The 21091-nt window shown below is 42.2% G+C and overlaps 1 protein-coding gene across 2 annotated transcripts in view; it reads right to left on the bottom strand.

Moving 5' to 3' along the window:
• Window positions 1–21091, bottom strand: part of LOC134354872 (cytochrome P450 7B1) — a 199922-nt gene that overhangs the window by 178170 nt on the left and 661 nt on the right. The window lies entirely within an intron of this gene.

Raw genomic sequence — 21091 nt, forward strand, 5'->3', positions numbered from 1 at the left:
CTTTAATTACTTAAGATTGCCACTATTTTGCAATAAAATAGGAAGTGCAACACACTGAAAGTAGTGAATCATACATGATTTAAAGTACTTACTACACATACTGGAAGGGTTTCAAGCCGGAACATCGGTAATTCTTGTTTGCTCAACACCCTGAATTTTTCTAATTGAATGGTTGTTGTTCTAGATGCAATCTCATATGTCTACAGGGATCAGCAAACTGTTAAGTTCAGAGACCCCTTCACTCCTGGATCCAGTGCTGCCACTCATCAAGTAGTGACAATCATAAGGTGCTGTTGGGGTTGCTCTGGAGCTGGGAGGTCTCCCCAGGAAGACCCATGTGCCCGTAGCCACCATCTCTGAATTCTTTCACAGTTTCACCCTGCTCTCTCTCAACTCCATGACAAAGAAACAGCAGGTGTAGTCTGCAAAATGTACAAGTTGAGTTTCAACTTCCTTATTATGGGGGAGAAAACCATAATAACAATTTCTTAAAGCATGGATACACAATTCTTTCGATTTTAATTTTGATCCCAGATTTGGTGCTACGTTACACAAAGCAACCATTTAGCAATCAAAAATACTTGAAGTCCAGTTTCTAGGCAGCAATATGGCAAATGGCTCTTCTGGGGGAAAAAGGTCGTTCTTAACAACAGACTCATACACAATTTCAACAACCTACTTAAGATTCATTGCAGACTCCGAATTTGTATTCGTACATTGTGACCGTGTACATACCAACACTAGATTTCTTAAAATGTTTCTTCACAAAGAGTTAATACAATTAACTGTCAAAAGTTACTTAGTTGAACAAATTTATAACAAGGAGTTTCATTTCTAAATGCAGGAATCAAACCAACACATTGATGTTCAGGACGACATGACAGAACAGAATAACTATTCTATGAACACTATTCTCTCATCTCGTCAGCATCCAGGTGCATATCATCACACTTGCCTTGCAGATGTCTGCGATCAGAAACACATGTTTCTATGGGCAAACAGCCAGGATCATCTAAAGAAAGTGTGTAATAATGTGCAAAGCTGTCCACATTCCCTGTTAGCCACAAAGTAAGAATAGGGTGTCCATTTTCTTTAGCTTGGAAGAAGGCAGGCTTTCTGAAACCAGGGACCAGATGTCCCAATGCTGGGCCTTCGAGTCTCCATAAGCATTCAAGAAGATCATAGTCATAGAACACTACAGCACAGAGACAGGCCCTTCAGTCCATCTAGTCCATGCCAAACCATTACTCCGCCTAGTCCCATTGACCTGCACCCTGACCACAGCCCTCCATACTCCTACTACCCATGTACCTATCCATATTTCTCTTAAGTTTTGAGATCAATCCCACATCCCACGCTTGCACTAGCAGTTTGCTCAACACTTGCACCACCCACTTGGTGAAGAAGCTCCCCCTTATGCTCCCCTTAAACATTTCACCTTTAACCCATGACCTCTAGTTCCTTCATGTCCATTGCATCTATTCCCAGGATGAGACTTTCCTCTCCAGGACATCAAAGCACAGGGTTTCTGTTCCTCCACCACTGACACTGCTCTCACCAGCATCTCCTCCATTTCCCAGACATCCACGCTCACCCCATCTTCCCACCACCTTAACAGTGAGAGAGTCCCTCATGTCCTCACCACCCACCTCATGAGCCTCTGAACCCTCTGCATCATTCTCTGCAACTTCTGCCATCTTCAATGGGGGTCCTACCACCAAACACATCTTCACCTCCACCTCACTCTCTGCATTTCACAGGGATCATTCCCCTTGTGAATCCTTTGTCTTTCCCCTCTAGCGTCTTGGCACTTATCCCTGCAAGTGGCTGAAGTGCTAAACTTGCCCCTTCACCTTCTCCCTCACTTCCATTCAGTCTTTCCAGGTTAAGCAACACTTCACCTGTGAATTTGTTGGAGTCAATTGCTATATATAGTGCCCCTGATGCGGCCTCTTCTACATTGGTAAAACCTGATGTAGACTGGGGGACCGCTTTGTCAAGTACTTCCACTCCATCTACAGAAATTGGAAATACCCAGTGGCCAACCATTTTAAATCCTATATCCATTCCTGTTCTGACATGTCAGTCTATGGCCTCCTCTTCTGCCGCAATGAGGCCACTCTCAGGTTGGAGGAGCGACACCTCATATTCTCTTCTTACTCTGGCTTCTCATCTTTTTTCTCCAGACTTGATGAAGGGTCTGAGCCTGAAACATCGACAGATTACTCTTTTCCATAGATGCTGCCTGGCCTGCTGAGTTCCTCCAGCATTTTATGTGTGTTGCTTGGAGTTCCAGCATCTGCAGATTTTCTCTTGTTTGTGATCAGACCTCATATTAGATTATGAGGACACACAGTCCTCTTTTATTGTCATTTAGTAATGCATGCATTAAGAAATGATACAATATTCCTCCGGTGTGATATCACAAAAACAGAGGACAGACCAAGACTGAAAAACTAACAAAACCACATAATTATAACATATAGTTACAACAGTGCAACAATACAATAACCTGATGAAGAACAGTACATGGCACAGTAAAAAAGTTCAAAGTCTCTCCAAAGTCCCACATCTCATGCAGATGGGAGAAGGAAGAAAACTCTCCCTGCCATGCCCGATTACAGTCCGACTCTGAGTCGTCCGAAAACTTCGAGCTCTGATCAGCCCTCCGACACCAAGTACCGAGCACCATCTCTATCCGAACGCTTCGACCTCAGCCTCGGTCGCCAGCAGCAGGCAAAGCCGGAGATTTTGGGGCCTTCCCTCCGGAGATCTCAATCATACAGTAACAACGGCAGCGACACCAGGCATTTCAGAAATTTCTCCAGATGTTCCTCTGCTTCTCACATCTGTCTTCATCAAATCAGAATTGTCCACGGCCCCTATTTAACAGTTACGATATCATTTCACCAGAGAGCTGCGCGCGCTGCATTGCGCTGCCATCTTCTCCTGCCGCCTTCTACCTGATGGCATGAATATCGATTTCTCCAGCTTCTGGTATTTTCCCCCTCCCCTCTCAATTCTCCACTCTGATCTTTTACCTCTTCTTATCTGCCTATCACACTTCATGTCTGAAATTCTTTAAAGGGTCATAATGAGACCAGGTTATTTATAAGCAACACACATCAAAGTTGCTGGTGAACGCAGCAGGCCAAGCAGCATCTGTAGGAAAAGGTGCAGTCGACGTTTCAGGCCGAGACCCTTCGTCAGGACTAACTGAAGGAAGAGTGAGTAAGGGATTTGAAAGTTGGAGGGGGAGGGGGAGATGCAAAATGATAGGAGAAGACAGGAGGGGGAGGGATAGAGCCGAGAGCTGGACAGGTGATAGGCAAAAGGGGATACGAGAGGATCATGGGACAGGAGGTCCGGGAAGAAAGACAAAGGGGGGGGGGGGAAAGAGACCCAGAGGATGGGCAAGAGGTATATTCAGAGGGACAGAGGGAGAAAAAGGAGAGTGAGAGAAAGAATGTGTGCATAAAAATGAGTAACAGATGGGGTACGAGGGGGAGGTGGGGCCCTAGCGGAAGTTAGAGAAGTCGATGTTCATGCCATCAGGTTGGAGGCTACCCAGACGGAATATAAGGTGTTGTTCCTCCAACCTGAGTGTGGCTTCATCTTTACAGTAGAGGAGGCCGTGGATAGACATGTCAGAATGGGAATGGGATGTGGAATTAAAATGTGTGGCCACTGGGAGATCCTGCTTTCTCTGGCGGACAGAGCGTAGATGTTCAGCAAAGCGGTCTCCCAGTCTGCATCGGGTCTCGCCAATATATAAAAGGCCACATCGGGAGCACCGGACGCAGTATATCACCCCAGTCGACTCACAGGTGAAGTGTTGCCTCACCTGGAAGGACTGTTTGGGGTCCTGAAGGGTGGTAAGGGAGGAAGTGTAAGGGCATGTGTAGCACTTGTTCTGCTTACACAGATAAGTGCCAGGAGGGAGATCAGTGGGGAGGGATGGGGGGGACGAATGGACAAGGGAGTTGTGTAGGGAGCGATCCCTGCAGAATGCAGAGAGACGGGGGGGGAGGGAAAGATGTGCTTAGTGGTGGGATCCCGTTGGAGGTGGCGGAAGTTACGGAGAATAATATGTTGGACCCGGAGGCTGGTGGGGTGGTAGGTGAGGACCAGGGGAACCCTATTCCTAGTGGGGTGGCGGGAGGATGGAGTGAGAGCAGATGTACGTGAAATGGGGGAGATGCGTTTAAGAGCAGAGTTGATAGTGGAGGAAGGGAAGCCCCTTTCTTTAAAAAAGGAAGACATCTCCCTCGTCCTAGAATGAAAAGCCTCATCCAGAAATCTTACAAGTTATTGCAAAACCAGAAGTTCACTGTCATAATTGTTGTAATATGATAATGAATTAGTCACTTTTTGCCCAATTCATTTCCTTACCTTTACTGAAGTTGGCAATACTTATCCATAGCCTCTTCTTGTTACTTATCACAGCTGTTCTTAAAAGAGAGTGTATTTGTTTTTAATTTAATTATTCAAAGGTCAGAACAGTTTTGAGAGCAATTAAAATAATTAAGATTGATTTGACCAAATGCTACATCTCATATTAACTGATGATAGTAATTGAAACTCAAAATCTCGTTTCTTCAATTTTCTGCTTGCATAAAACAAAAGCAGCAAACATATCAGTTTGCCCTATTAAAGAGGAAATATTTTATTTATACCAGCGAAGTTCAGAAAAACAGGCCAGTGTCAGACCTAACAACTAGACTGAAACAAGACAACTGTCTCATGGTACACTTATTGAAAGGGGAAGCTAACCAGGACTAGCATGGAGCCACAATCATCTGGGGCATGTAAGGATTTAGAAATGGACGAGTTTGTACATTTTTCTTCTTTCTTAAGCCCATCACCCTCTACTAGGTCATATTCTTCCAACAGCAGCTATCTAGTGTTTTCTGTCCAGAGTCCATCTTTCAAATTGTCCCCAGGTGTAGCCCAACTTCTTCCAGGTGAAGATACCTCCTCTCCCAGGATGAGGTCTTTGGAGCTTCTGTTGGCATTTCTATAGCTCTGGGTTTTTACAGGATGGGGTTGCTAGCCCCATGGCCTACCCTTCTCGTTTTGCAAACGAGCTTGAGACCATGCTTGACAGAGTTCACTTTGTGCATCGATACTCATAATTGGGTAGAACAGGTAGTGAAAGAGTCAGTGCAATCAAAGTAATGATTGCCACAAAAGCCTCAATCAATCCCTTAACAGAGTATAAAGATAGAAATTCCAAGAGAATCAGACCGTGAACTGTCAGTTGTCCGTCCAATCTGAGGCTTCAATGATCTGGATTCAACAATAACCTCAGATGCTACCTATGAGGTCTATTTTGAGAGATAATGAAGTTACAGAGGCATTAAAGAGAGTAAGCATAGACCCAATAGATCAAATGTTTTCTTCCTGTGTCATAAAAATAATATAAAAGTAATTGAACTTCTTCAAACCTTTGAGTAATCTATAACTCAAAAGGGAAACTTACTAATAATGGTACAAGATGAAGTATCCCAGTCATATTGTGCAATGGGATAGGTGAGCTATTTTTTTAGATTAGATTAGATTAGATTCAACTTTATTGTCATTGTGCCGAGTACAGATACAAAGCCAATGAAATGCAATTAGCATCTAACCAAAAGTGCAAAAGAATAGTATTATTTACAAAATAACTGTGAATAAAAAGTGCTACAGCATACAAATATAAAAGTACTGAGACAGTACAATATGGGTGCAATACTGCTTAGTGCTGTGATGTGAGGTTCAGCAGGGTCACAGCCTCAGGGAAGAAGCTCTTCCTGTGCCTGCTGGTGCAGGAGTGGAGGCTTCTGCAGCATCTACCGGACGGGAGGAGAGTGAAAGGTCCATGGTTAGGGTGATGCAACCTTGATAATGCTTTTCGTCCTGCCCAGGCAGCGTTTATGGTAGATGTTTTCAATGGTGGGCAATTGGGTGTCAATAATCTGCTGGGCAGTTTTCACCACACACTGCGGTCTGATATGGGACAATTGCCATAGCACACTGAGATGTAGTTGGTGAGTATGCTCTCAATGGCACAGCGGTAAAAGTCCGTCAGTATCCTGGGACAGAGGTGAGCTTTCTTGATGCTCCGCAGGAAATAAAGGCGCTGTTGCACCTTTTTGATCAGGATGAAGGAGTTCAGGGACCAGGTGAGATCATCGGAAATGTGGACACCAAGGAATTTGAAGCTTGATACATGCTCCCCTATAGCTCCGTTGATGTAAATGGGGACATGAGTATGGCTCCTAGCATGCCTGAAGTCCACAATGATCTCCTTGGTCTTCTGGGAGTTAATGGCCAGGTTGTTATTGGCACACCACGTGGCCAGGTGCTGGACCTGGTCCCCGTAGGTTATTTGAACACTGGTCCAGATTGCCTGCGGGCTTCTCTGAGATGCTACCGCTGCTGAAATTTCTGGGCCCGTTTAACACCATTACCTATTTCTTATTGACCAATGTTCAAACTGTCCATCAGGAATCCTGTATCTGAATTGAGTAATTTTCTGCGTAAAACACGTTCTATTCAAAGGGGAGAAGCTCTCAGGTTGACGGAAGTTGTAACATGCCCACCACTAGGAGAATTTATTTGAGATTAATGTTCAGTACAATACAATGTCGACCTCTTTCCTTCCATATGTCTCTGGAGGTGTCGATAGAGGAAGAGAAAGCAGGAAGTACAGTACATAAACAAAGTCATACTTATGCCGTAATGAAAGATATAGCTCTCAAGATCAAAACTGCCAACATGACTTTACTCTCGAAAGAGGTCTAAAGGCTCAAAACTGCAAACCTTCACCTCAGCTACAGCAATAGCAAATGAGAATATCCTTTCATCCTATCTACCTAGAATACTCTTACAACAGATTCACAATGCAACACAAATATATTGTCGTATTCTAATCAAACATATCAAGTTCCTCTTTATTCTTGTCTCACACATGACATTTCTTTCAAAACATATCTCTCTATCCTGCTTCTTCTATTCATATAACATTGTATAACCTCCTTCAGAAGTTCCTCAGGATTGAAAATAAATAATCAAAATTCTACACCTTTTTACCTACAGTGAGTATATCACCCCCTTCTTTTGCAAATTGAGATGAAATTAGAAGTATTCACTAAAGCCACAGCCAAAGTTTCAAAGTGCATTTATCATCAAAGAATGTATAAATTATATAACCTTGAAATGTGGTTGCTTACAGGCAGTTGCAAAGGAAGGAACTCAAAAGAAACCAATTTTAAAAATTCACCAATGCCCACAGAAAAAAAGAAAAAAAATCATATAAACAATAGAAGCAAGCAGCAACAAGAGTATATTGAACCATATTGAGTCCTCAGATCCAAATCCCCGGAGCGTCCCAGAGAAGGCCCAAATCTTCAGTATTCAGTTCATATTAGCAAGGCAAATTGCCATAGTTTGCAGACATGAAGCACAGTAGCCAGGGGCAACGCAGAGCTTAACTGAATTGAATTAACTTGATTACCTACATCCTTCATGTGCATGAGGAGTAAAAATCTTTACGTTATGTCTCCGTTCAAATGTACAATTATAGGAATTTATAATAAATATTATGTACAAGATAGTCAATATAACATAGGATTACAGTTGTGTCAGCATGAATTCAGCAGACCGATGGCCTGGTGGAAGAAGCTGTAGCATCTCCGAGAGAGAAGCCCCCAGACCATCTGGACCAGCGTTCAAATTGTCCGAACCTCACACTTGACCCAGGACCGCGACGAATCGTCCTGGGCCGAGACTTCACTGCCAGAGAAACCATTCTTGACCTCTCCAAATTGGCTCAGCACCCAGAGAGATCCTGCCTCGTCCAACTCTCAACATCCTGCATTTCCAGTCTACATGGGCCAGCATTTAGATTGTACAAATAGCAGACTGTTTCTCACTTTAGGACCTTGGTCTCGCCATGGCAAGTCGCTCGGGGTCTTGAATACGCCAACTACTGATTCACTTCAGACCTGGATTTCACTGCCAAAGAAGCCATTCTTGACCTCTCCAATTCAACATGGCATTTAGAACAATCCACCCTCATACCCAGGTTAGTTGGACGGACATCGGAACTCCTCTGTCTCGTCTTAGAAAGCCTACAGCACGATACAGGCCCTTCGACCCACAAAGCTGTGCCGAACATGTCCTTACCTTAGAAATTACCTAAGGTGACTCACAGCCCTCTATTTTTCTAAGCTCCATGTACCTATCCAGGAGCCTCTTAAAAGACCCTATTGTATCTGCCTCCATTGCTGTCGCCGGCTCCCATTCCACGCACTCACGACTCTCTGCGTAAAATGTTGCACCTGACATTTCCTCTGTACCTACTTCCAAGCACCTTAAACCTGTGCCCTCTTGTGCTAGCCACTTCAGCCCCGAGAAAAAGCCTCTGACTATCCACACGATCAATGCCTCTCATCATCTTATACACCTCTTCTCTTTTCCACATTGTTCACTCCGACCAGCATTGCTCCAACTCTAAGTGCGTCAATTTTGCAGTGCACCAGCTGGGTACATTCTGCAAATTCTCTTTGCCTTTGCTCACTTCTTCATCGCTTGCAGAGATAGTTTACAATTTACTTCAAAAAATGTTATTAATAATTGTTTTAATCAAAACTATCAACAACAAAATGAGTCAAATGAAGGGTCTTGGCCAGAAACGTCGATTGTTTACCCTTTTCCATAGATGCTTCCTGACCTGCTGAGTTCTTCCAGCATTGTGTGTGTGTTACTCCTTCTTAAGTTTTCTGGAGCTTAATAATCTTTTCAATGTCTACATTTCTTTTGCTGATCCAGCATCATACTTTAAGCAAAGTTCACAGTCTCAATGCACACCAACTTTTGGATTCATGAACACATCCCCAATACATTTAAAAGAATTGCAAAGCTGGAGTGACTTTCATAATAAGAGCATTCTGTCTGCCTAAAAATGCAACAGGAACAAAAGTTCCAATAGAAACTAAGGAGGACCAGAAATTACTGTAATTTGAAGGCTGTCTTAATCACCAGCACAGAGTCATAGTCATCCAACACTACAGCACAGAAACAGACCCTTCGGCACATGGCGAAACATTAATCTGCCTAATCCCATCAACCTGCACCCAGACCACAGCCCGCCATACCCCTCCCATCCGTGTACCTATCCAACTATCTCTTAAATGCTGAAATTGGCCTTGCATCCACCACTTCCGCTGGTAGCTCATTCCACACTCGCACCATCCTCCGAGTGAAGAAGTTCACCCTCATGCTCCTATAAACATTTCACCTTGCACCCTTAACCCATGACATCCAGTTCTAGGCTCACCCAACCCTAATGGAAAAAGCTTGCTTTACTCTATCTATACCCATCATAATTTTGTATACCTCTTTCAAATCTCCCCTTAATCTTATATAACCATAGAACCATATAACATTTACAGCACAGAAACAGGCCATCTTGGCCCTTCTAGTCCATGCCGAACTCTTACCCTCTCCTATTCCCACCGACTTGCACTCAGCCCATAACCCTCCATTCCTTTCCTGTCCATATAGCTATCCAATTTAACTTTAAACGACAACATCGAACCTGCCTCAACCACTTCTGCTGGAAGCTCGTTCCACACAGCTACCACTCTCTGAGTAAAGAAGTTCCCCCTCATGTTACCCCTAAACTATTGTCCTCTAATTCTCAACCCATGCCCTCTTGTTTGAATCTTCCCCACTCTCAATGGAAAAAGTCTACCATGTCCACTCTATCAATACCCCTCAAAATTTTAAACACCTCTATCAAGTCTCCCCTCAACCTTCTACACTGCAAAGAATAAAGACCTAACTTGTTCAACCTTTCTCTGTAACTTAGGAGATGAAACCCAGGCAACATTTTAGTAAACCTCCTCTGTACTCTCTCAATTTTATTGACATCCTTCCTATAATTCGGTGACCAGAACTGTGCACAATACTCCAGATTTGGCCTTACCAATGCCTCATACAAATTCAACATTACATCCCAACTCCTATACTCAATGCTCTGATTAATAAAGGCCAGCAAACCAAAAGTTTTCTTCACTATGTGACGAGAATACACATAAATTAAGATGTTTGCTGGCCTGGGCTAGCACCAGTGGCATCAGCAGTTGGTCTGCCACCTGTCCTCAGGGGAGGGAGAGATAAGGAACACAATGAAGCAGCATTTGGAGATGTTAATGAAGAAGCCAACAGTCTGGGTATTGTCAAGATCGGCTCCCCCTTTGAACCCTGAACGGTTTGAAGTGTGATGGACAGGCGATACCCCAGCAGGGGGATAAAAAGGGACAGGTTCGCTAAGGCAAGACACACACAACACCACAAGGTAACGAGACCCTGGAAGCAGTGCCCCCCCCCCACAAGTCGGCGGGAGTCGTTTGGAAGGCTGGTTGCGGAACCAAGCCATAGACGCACAGGGTGGAAAGGTACGATCAGCGGGAACCCGGTGTGCGTCCACAGTTCGACCGCATCTGGAGGAGGGGTCACAATCGGTGACCTCAAGTGACATCACAAAGGACTCGCCCGAAAGCTGCTTTTGAGTAATATCGCAGGTCTGTGTGTGGAAGCCGTTTTGAATGATCATTCGTTCTTGTTCTCTCTCTCCTTCCCCCCACATTGTCCATCGCCACGGCAACGATTACTGCGAACTGAGCTAAATTGGACTGAACTTTGCGTCACTTTGAAATTGGTCATTTACCCCTAGACAACGATAGAGCTTGATTGATCCTGTTATCTTAATTCTGTGCACATGTGTGTTTATCATTGCTAAACTGTTGCATTTATTATCCTTTCGATTACTGTGTTGCTTGTTTCTTTAATAAAACTTTCTTAGTTCTAGTAATCCAGACTCCAACTGAGTGATCCATTTCTGCTGGTTTGGCAACCCAGTTACGGGGTACGTAACAACTGCCCCATCCACATGAGATTCCATCTTCAGGGAACTATGCACCATTATTCCTAGATCCCTCTGTTCTAAAGCATTCTTTAATGCCCTACCTTTTACCATGTATGTCCTATTTTGATTAGTTCTACCAAAATGTAGCACCTCACGTTTTTCAGCATTAAACTCCATCTGCCATCTTTCAGCCCACTCTTCTAACTGTCCTAAATCTCTCTGCAAGTTTTGAAAACTTACCTCATCATCCACAACACCACCTATCTTAGTATCATCTGCATACTTACTAATCCAATTTACCACCCCATCATCTAGATCATTAATATATATACAAACAACACTGGACACAGTACAGATCCTTGAGGCACACCGCTATATACCGTCCTCCAATTTGACACACAGTTATCCACCACTACTCTCTGGCGTCTCCCATCCAGCCACTGCTGAATCTATTTTACTACTTCAATATTAATACCTAACGATTGAACCTTCCTAACCAACCTTCCATGTGGAACCTTGTCAAGGCCTTACTGAAGTCAACTTTCTTAGTAACCTCATCAAAAAATTCAATAAGATTTGTCAAACATGACCTTTCACGCACAAATCCATGTTGACTGTTCCTAATCAGACCCTATCTATCCAGAAAATTACATATACCATCTCTAAGAATACTTTCCATCAATTTACCCACCACTGACATCAAATTCACAGGCCAATAACTGGCAGGTTTACTCTTAGAACCCTTTTTAAACAATGGAACCACATGAACAATACACCAATCCTCCGGCACCATTCCCGTTTCTAATGACATTTGAAATATTTCTGTCAGAGCCCCTGTTATTTCTACACTAACTTCCCTCAAAGTCCTAGGGAATATCTTGTCCGGACCCGGAGACTTATCCACTTTTATATTCCTTAAAAGTGTCAGTAGAAACATAGAAACATAGAAAATAGGTGCAGGAGTAGGCCATTCGGCCCTTCGAGCCTGCACCGCCATTTATTATGATCATGGCTGATCATCCAACTCAGAACCCCACCCCAGCCTTCCCTCCGTACCCCCTGACCCCCGTAGCCACAAGGGCCATATCTAACTCTCTCTTAAATATAGCCAATGAACTGGCCTCAACTGTTTCCTGTGGCAGAGAATTCCACAAATTCACCACTCTCTGTGTGAAGAAGTTTTTCCTAATCGCGGTCCTAAAAGGCTCCCCCTCTATCCTCAAACTGTGGCCCCTCGTTCTGGACTTCCCCAACATCGGGAACAATCTTCCTGCATCTAGCCTCTCCAATCCCTTTAGGATTTTATACGTTTCAATCAGATACCCCCTCAATCTCCTAAATTCCAACGAGTACAAGCCCAGTTCATCCAGTCTTTCTTCATATGAAAGTCCTGCCATCCCAGGAATCAATCTGGTGAACCTTCTTTGTACTCCCTCTATGGCAAGGATGTCTTTCCTCAGATTAGGGGACCAAAACTGCACACAATACTCCAGGTGTAGTCTCACCAAGGCCTTGTACAACTGCAGTAGTACCTCCCTGCTCCTGTACTCGAATCCTCTCGCTATAAATGCCAGCATACCATTCGCCTTTTTCACCGCCTGCTGTACCTGCACGCCCACTTTCAATGACTGGTGTATAATGACACCCAGGTCTCGTTGCACCTCCCTTTTTCCTAATCGGCCACCATTCAGATAATAATCTGTTTTCCTATTTTTGCCACCAAAGTGGATAACTTCACATTTATCCACATTAAATTGCATCTGCCATGAATTTGCCCACTCACCCAACCTATCCAAGTCACCCTGCATCCTCTTAGCATCCTCCTCACTGCTAACACTGCCACCCAGCTTCGTGTCATCCGCAAACTTGGAGATGCTGCATTTAATTCCCTCATCCAAGTCATTAATATATATTGTAAACAACTGGGGTCCCAGCACTGAGCCTTGCGGTACCCCACTAGTCACCGCCTGCCATTCTGAAAAGGTCCCGTTTATTCCCACTCTTTGCTTCCTGTCTGCTAACCAATTCTCCACCCACACCAATACCTTACCCCCAATACCGTGTGCTTTAAGTTTGCACACTAATCTCCTGTGTGGGACCTTGTCAAAAGCCTTTTGAAAATCCAAATATACCACATCCACTGGTTCTCCCCTATCCACTCTACTAGTTACATCCTCAAAAAATTCTATGAGATTCGTCAGACATGATTTTCCTTTCACAAATCCATGCTGACTTTGTCCGATCATATCACCGCTTTCCAAATGTGCTGTTATCACATCCTTGATAACTGACTCCAGCAGTTTCCCCACCACCGACGTTAGGCTAACCAGTCTATAATGCCCCGGTTTCTCTCTCCCTCCTTTTTTAAAAAGTGGAGTTACATTAGCCACCCTCCAATCCTCAGGAACTAGTCCAGAATCTAACGAGTTTTGAAAAATTATCACTAATGCATCCACTATTTCTTGGGCTACTTCCTTAAGCACTCTAGGATGCAGACCATCTGGCCCTGGGGATTTATCTGCCTTCAATCCCTTCAATTTACCTAACACCACTTCCCTACTAACAAGTATTTCGCTCAGTTCCTCCATCTCACTGGACCCTCTGTCCCCTACTATTTCTGGAAGATTATTTATGTCCTCCTTAGTGAAGACAGAACCAAAGTAATTATTCAATTGGTCTGCCATGTCCTTGCTCCCCATAATCAATTCACCTGTTTCTGTCTGTAGGGGACCTACATTTGTCTTTACCAGTCTTTTCCTTTTTACATATCTATAAAAGCTTTTACAGTCAGTTTTTATGTTCCCTGCCAGTTTTCTCTCATAATCTTTTTTCCCCTTCCTACTTAAGCCCTTTGTCCTCCTCTGCTGAACTCTGAATTTCTCCCAGTCCTCAGGTGAGCCACTTTCTCTGGCTAATTTGTATGCTTCTTCTTTGCAATTGATACTATCCCTAATTTCTCTTGTCAGCCACAGGTGCACTACCTTCCTTGATTTATTCTTTTATCATACTTTCCATAACTACCCTACTTATTTCTTTTACCTTACACAATTCAATATCCTTCTCCTTAGTGAATACCGAAGAAAAGAAATTGTTCAAAATCTCCCCCATCTCTTTTGGCTCCGCACATAGCCGTCCACTCTGATTCTCCAAGGGACCAATTTTATCCCTCACTATCTTTTTGCCACTAACATAACTGTAGAAACCCTTTGGATTTATTTTCACTTACTTGCTAAAGCAGCCTCTATCTTCTTTTAGCTTTTCTAATTTCTTTCTTAAGATTCTTTTTACATTCTTTATATTCCTTAAGTACCTCATTAACTCCAAGCTGCCTATATTTATTGAAGATCTCTCTCTTTTTCTGAACCAAGTTTCTAACATCTCTTGAAAACCATTGCTCTCTCAAACTTTTAACCTTTCCTTTCAACCTAACAGGAACATAAAGATTCTGAACCCTCAAAATCTTCTACATTCTAGGAAAAAAAGTCTGAATCTATTCAACCTTTCCCAATAACTCAGGTCTTCAAGTCCCTGCAACATCCTTGTAAGTTTTCTCTGCATTGTTTCAATATTATTTACATCTTTTCTATAGGAAGGTGAACAAAACTAGACAAATTCAGCCTCATCAAAATCTTATACAATTTCAACATAACATCCCAACTCCTGTACTCAATACATCTATTTATGAAGGACAATGTGCTAAAAGCTTTCTTTACAAACCTATCTACCTGTGATGCTACTTTCAAGGAATTATGGATCTGTATTCCTATATTCCTCTGTTCTACCACACTCCTCAGTACCCAACAATTCTCAATCTAAGACCTACCCTGATTGTTCCTCCGAATGTGTAACACCTCGCACTTATCTACATTAAGTTCCATCTGCTCTTATTCAGTCCATTTCACCAGCTGGTCCAGATCCCACTGCAAGCTATGATCATTTTCTTCGCTGTCCACTGCACCCACACATTGTTATCATCCACAAATTTGCTGATCCAGTTTACCACATTATCATATAGTTGATACAGATGACAAACAACAATAGGCATAGCACCAATCCCTGCAGCACACGACTAGTCACAGGCCTCCAGTCAGAAAAGCAACCATCTATTACCATTCTCTCTTGCCTCTGCCACAAAGTCAATTTCTAATCCAATTTACTGCCTCATCTTGAATTCCGAGCAACTGAAACTTCTTGATCAACCTTCCATGCAGGACCCTATTCAAGACCTTGCGAAAGTCCAAGTAAACAATATCAATTTCCTTGCCCTCATTTGCACTTGGGTTTGCACAGTTCGCTGTTCATTGATCCTGTTCTATAGATTTGCTAAGCACGCCTGCAGGAAAAAGAATCTCAGGGTTGTATGCGGTGGCATGTATGTACTCTGATAATAAATTTTACTTTGGACTTCTGATCAACTTTCCTAGTAATTTCTTCACGAAATTCTGTAAGATTGGTTAGACCCAACTTACCATACACAAATCCATCTTGACTATCCCTAGTAAGTCCTGTCTATTAAAATACTTACAGTATATATCTAATCCCTTAGAATTACTTCCAATAACTTTGCCACTACTGATGTCAAGCTCATCACCTTATAATTTCCTGGCATATTCTTAAGAGCCTTTTTTAAACAGCTGGACAACACTAGCTATCCAATCCTCTGGCACATCACCCGTGGCTAAAGATGTTTTAAATATCTCTGCTATGGCCCTTGCAATTTCTGCTCTAGTTTCCTGCAGGGTCCAGGGGAACACATTGTCAGTCCCTGGGGATTTACCCGCCCTAATTTGCCTCAAGACAGCAAACACTTCTTCCTCTGTAATCTGTATAAGGCCCAAGATCTCACTGCTGCTTTGCCTCACTTCCAAACACTCTGCGTCCGTCTCCCAAGTAAATGCAGATGCAAAATATCCATTTAAGATCTCCTCATCTCTTTTGCACCACACATAGATTACCATTCTGATCTTCCAGAGGACCAGTTTCATCCCTTGCAATCCTTTTACTCTTAATATATCTATAGAATCCCTTAGGATTCTCCTTCACCTTGTCTGTTAGGGCAACATCATGCCTTCTCTTAGTCCTCCTGATTTCTTTAAGGGTTCTCTTGCATTTCGTATGCTCATCAAGTACCTAATTTGCTCATATCTACCTGTATCTGCTATGCATCCCCTTTTACTGAACCTAGGCCTCAGTATCTCCCAAAAATCAAGATTCTCTAAACATGTTACCATTTCCTTTTATTCTTTCAAAAACCAATACCAAGGTTTCCTTAACCCGTTATCCTTTCCTTTTATTCTGATAGGATCATATAATCTCTGTACTCTCAAAATTTCACTTTTGAAGGCCTCCAACTTACCTTTGCCAGAAAACAACCTGTTTGATCCACACTTGCCAGATCCTTTTTGATACCATCAAAATTGACCCTTCTCCAATAGGAATCTCATCCTGAGAACCAGACCAATCCTTCTCCACAATTACCTTGTAATTAATGGCAGTATGATCAAAGTGTATCCCTACACAAACTTCTGCCAGCTGCCCTAATTCCCAAACAGGAGATCTAGTATCGCACTCTCTGTAGTTGGGACTTCCATGTACTGATTAAGGAAAAGTTCCTAAACACATTTAACAAATCTTTCCAATCCAGCCCTTTTACAGCATAGTAGTCCCAATCAATATATGGAAAGTTAAAATCACCTACTATCACAACCTAATGTTTCTTGCAACAGTCTGCATTCCCTACAAATTCGCTCCTCTAAATCCCACAGACTGTTGGGTGGACTATGCTATAAACCCATTAACGGGGTCATACCCTCCTTATTCCTCAGTTCTACATATAAATACTCACTAGTGAAGCTCTCCAGTCTGTCCTGACTGAGCACTACCATGACTTTTTCCCTGACTAGCGAAACCATCCCTCCCCCTTTAATCCCTTCCACCCTCTATCACATCTACGGGAAGCACAAAACTTTGAGCTGCCAGTCCTGCACCTCCTGCAACCAAGTCTCACTAATGGCCACAGAGTCATAATTCCAAGTACTGATCCATGCCCCAAGTTCATTGGCCTTTCCAACAATACTTGTATTGAAATATATGCAGGTGAGAACATTAGTCCCACCACACTTGATCTTTTGATTCCTGACTTTGTCTGAGGTCTTAACAGCAACTTTCTCGACAATCACTCCAGCATCTGTTCTAGCACACTGCATCCTATCCTCCTGCAACTCTACTTTAAACCCCGACTAGCAAACATTCCCACTGGAGTATTTGACTGCCTCAGTTCTGGTGTAAACCTTCCCTTCTGTGCAGGTCCCACATTCCCTGGAAGAGAGCCCAGTTATCCTTAGCCACATGTTAAACAGTATGCTCTTCCTATTTCCGGCCTCACTAGCACATGGCATGGGTAGCAATCCTGCGACCACAACCCTGGAGTTCCTGTCCTTTAACTTAGTACCTAATTCCCTGAACTCACCCTGCAGGACCTCATCACCCTTCCTATCCAAGTCACTGGTATCGACATGGACCGCAACCTCTAGTTGCTCACCCTCCTACTTAAGAATGCTGTCCACTCGATCTAAGATGTCCCTGACCCCGGCACCCGGGAGGTAACAAACCATCCACAAATCTCATTCTCATCCACAGAACCTCCTTTCTGCTTTCCTAACCAATGAATCCCTTAACAGTCAGACTTGCCTTCGCTCTAGCCTTTCCTGCTGAGCCACAGATCCATACTCAGTGCCAGAGACGCTGTGACTTTCCTCTGCTAGGTACTTCCACCCCCATCCCACCAACAGCATCCAAAGCAGTATACCTGTTTTTGAGGACACAGGCACAGGCACTCCAACACTGCCCTCTCACTTTTTTTAAATTGATCCTTGCCAGTTGTCTAATTATGTCCAATCCAGAGTCTCCTCAAGTCTGCGGCATGCAGAATATGCCAGCTGCCCCCACTTGCTTCTTTTAATCCCTCTCTCTCCCCCCCCCTCCAAGCAATCTTTTATCTTGTTATCTCTACAATATTTAACTACACTCTTCCTACTTAGCCAGTATCACTTTTGTTAAGGATATTGAAATCAGCAAAGAATTCACAATAACTCAAATGCTACTTCACATCCAGAGTTAGAATCAAATTAAGTTTTTGATCAGAAATAGCAAAAGTCATTGTTCACCAATAATTCATACTTCATTCCCATAGTTAGGCAAATTTTAGTTCTTGCCTGATAAATAATGGTGCAGAACTTTTCCTGCAAGGCCTCAAACAACTATTTCACATGAACAATTTTAGAAAGGTTAGGAGTTTAAAAACACAACCTAGGAAGTGTATCCTAGCAACAGGGCTGACAAGTTGGAGAACGCATATTCAGCTCTCCACGTAAGGTCCTTAGTTAAATAAAATTGAGAATAGCTGATATGTGCTCAACTCTTAAATTCCTTCTGAAGTGGCCTAGCAAGCCACCCAGTTGTACATTACCACTATATTCAAAGTTGGACAACAGCAGGTTCAGAAGGCATAAGGAGTGGCAACAGATGTCTATAATATCAGTGATGAGCTGATCTTGGAAAAAAATCTAAATATAAGAAATATCTTAAACTAATTGTGAATATGGGACCATTTTAATTCCCAGGTCACAGCTAGTTTTTATTGAAGGTATGATCTTCATCTCCAATTCAGTTGAATGTGATGATCAAATTAATTTCCTTTTTAGATTCACACAGACTTAGATTCATTTAATTATTTATCACATGCACATCAAGCACAGTTTGCCATTAATCTATTAAGATATACATAGGACAGTACAGGCATTTCAGACCAAGATGTTTTGCTGACCTTTTAACCTACCCCAAAATCAATCTAACCCTTCCCTCTCAGATAACCCTTCACTTTTCTTTCACCCACAAATATCTTACAGAAATTGATTTTTTTCTTTCAAAACTTAAATCTGCATTTCTTTAAAGTGATTCATGATTCGGGGATGCCTGGGTGTGACTGGGCATGTTGATGATAAGTTGATAAATTACTGCACATCCGGACCCTATCCACTTTCCCAACCAGTCTGCAGCATTTAATCTTCTAAAACTATTCCAAAAATTGCATCTGATCCTTTATTCCAGTAGAATAAAGGTTGTCAGGCAACAGGACCGAAAATCAATATTAAAGCAACAGTCAGCCTCCAAGTCAATATGGGTCAAACGCTTTGAGATGTTTGCCTAATATGAGATATTATTTAATGCAAAGTATAAGATGCTCTTAACATTACAGCTGTCACATTAGCATTAGATATTTTTCATTTCAGATTGTGAATAAATTGGAGCACAGAATGAAAATTCACAAATCTCTAGAGAAACTCAAAGCATCTTTGCTCATAGCTCTGTATTAATACTGGCTCCAAATTTACAATTTGCTAATAAAAACAAAGCAGTTTGCATAAACATTACTCTGATATTAGAATCATTGCCAAAAATTAAACAAGAGGAAATATCTTCAGTACACATCAATAAACAAATAAAATTAAGTCACCAGCTAAAACAATCCATCTGGAATTCACATTCACAAAAAAATTAGTAAAACATATCATCCTTGAAGAGAAATATATCACTTTCATTTTGACATTTCCCAGCATTAAGATCCCTAACCAAATAATTTAGTTTTCAAGGACATAATTTATTCCCTCTGAACTTTATTCCAGTTCTTCTTTTTAAATAATACAGCAAAAGATGACCCACATCCTAGAAGTTTAAAACTTAAAAATGATTGCCTGGCTTTATTTCAGTGACAAATCACTGTTAATTCAGTTTTCTTCCTTAATCTCCCTGGAAAATGATACACACCAAAGTTCATTATCTACTGGAAACTCACCTTTCTGATTTGGGGCAAATGGAAAATATTATTCTGGACACAGAGTTGTATGGCATATTAACACATCATTGCAGCCTCTCCGAACCATGCCAACTGCAACTACGTTAATCCCATTTGCCTGCCTTAGGCCCATATGCCTCTACTCTTAATCTATCCAAATACCCGTACTTTTTAAATACTGTAAATGTATCTGCAGCCTTCATTACCTTTGGGAGCTGGTTCCCTATAAACACCACCTTGTGTGTGAAAATCTTACCCCACCTTTAAATTTCTCCACTCTCAGTTTAAGACTATGCCCTCTAATTTTAGACTACCCCACATTAAGAAAAAAAATCTACCTGCCCCCTGTATGTCCCTCTGTTTTATAAATCTCCAAGGCCATTCTTCAGCCTCTGACATTTCAGTGAGAATAAATCAAGTTTATCCAATCTCTCCTTACACATAAAGAACTCCATTCAAGGAAATAATCTTTACAGCACACTTTCTAATACCAATACACCTTTCCTGTAGTAAGATGACCAGAAATCACATAATACTCCACAATACTTTGTGCAGCTGCAACATCTTGTCCCAGCTTTGGGCCCCAAAGTATGCTGAATGCTTTCTATACATCATATCTACTTAACGCTGTTTCCTGAAAGCAGCAACAAGTTCTCACCCCAAGCTCACTACTGTGCAGGTTTACAATTTCAACAATTGTTACTTCATTAACATGGCAAAGAAGTCAACATATTGTAAAAACAGAAAAACGATAAAAACCAGTAGACCAATATTCTGAATATTGAATTATTCAGAACACCCAGCGTGTTTTCTACACCACTAACCACGTTGCAAATTCCAAATATCAAAATGCTAACAATTTCCTTAACAATACTCAACAGGCAGTATAGATATGTATATATACTTATAACAAGAATTTTGATTGTATTGGTATCCTGCTTATCAAACAGAAACAAAGCAACAGGATTTATACAATCTCTTTCATCGTTTGCAGCCAACGAAAACTTTAAATATGTAGTCAGTAGAGCAATGTTTATAATTCCCCAAATTAGTGCTCCAGATTTCTGGTGAGGTCGTCCAACACAATGAATAAGTGGAAAAAAAGTTCCACGTGGAGCGTTCAGTCATAAACTGCGTTTTTTTTTCCGGCTCCAAACGCGTCTGGTCACAGCTACTGTACTCCATCCTACAGTAATCTACTTTCTACAATCATTTCACGAATTCATGTTCCCAACCGCCGTAAAACTGAATTGAGAACCAAGTCTCCAAAGCAAACCTAAGTTTTCTCTCTCCATCAGAGAAGCGCATGAGACCGGCTGCAA

Source organism: Mobula hypostoma, chromosome 1, assembly GCF_963921235.1.
Source record: "Mobula hypostoma chromosome 1, sMobHyp1.1, whole genome shotgun sequence".
In the NCBI taxonomy this organism is placed as follows: Eukaryota; Metazoa; Chordata; class Chondrichthyes; order Myliobatiformes; family Myliobatidae; genus Mobula; species Mobula hypostoma.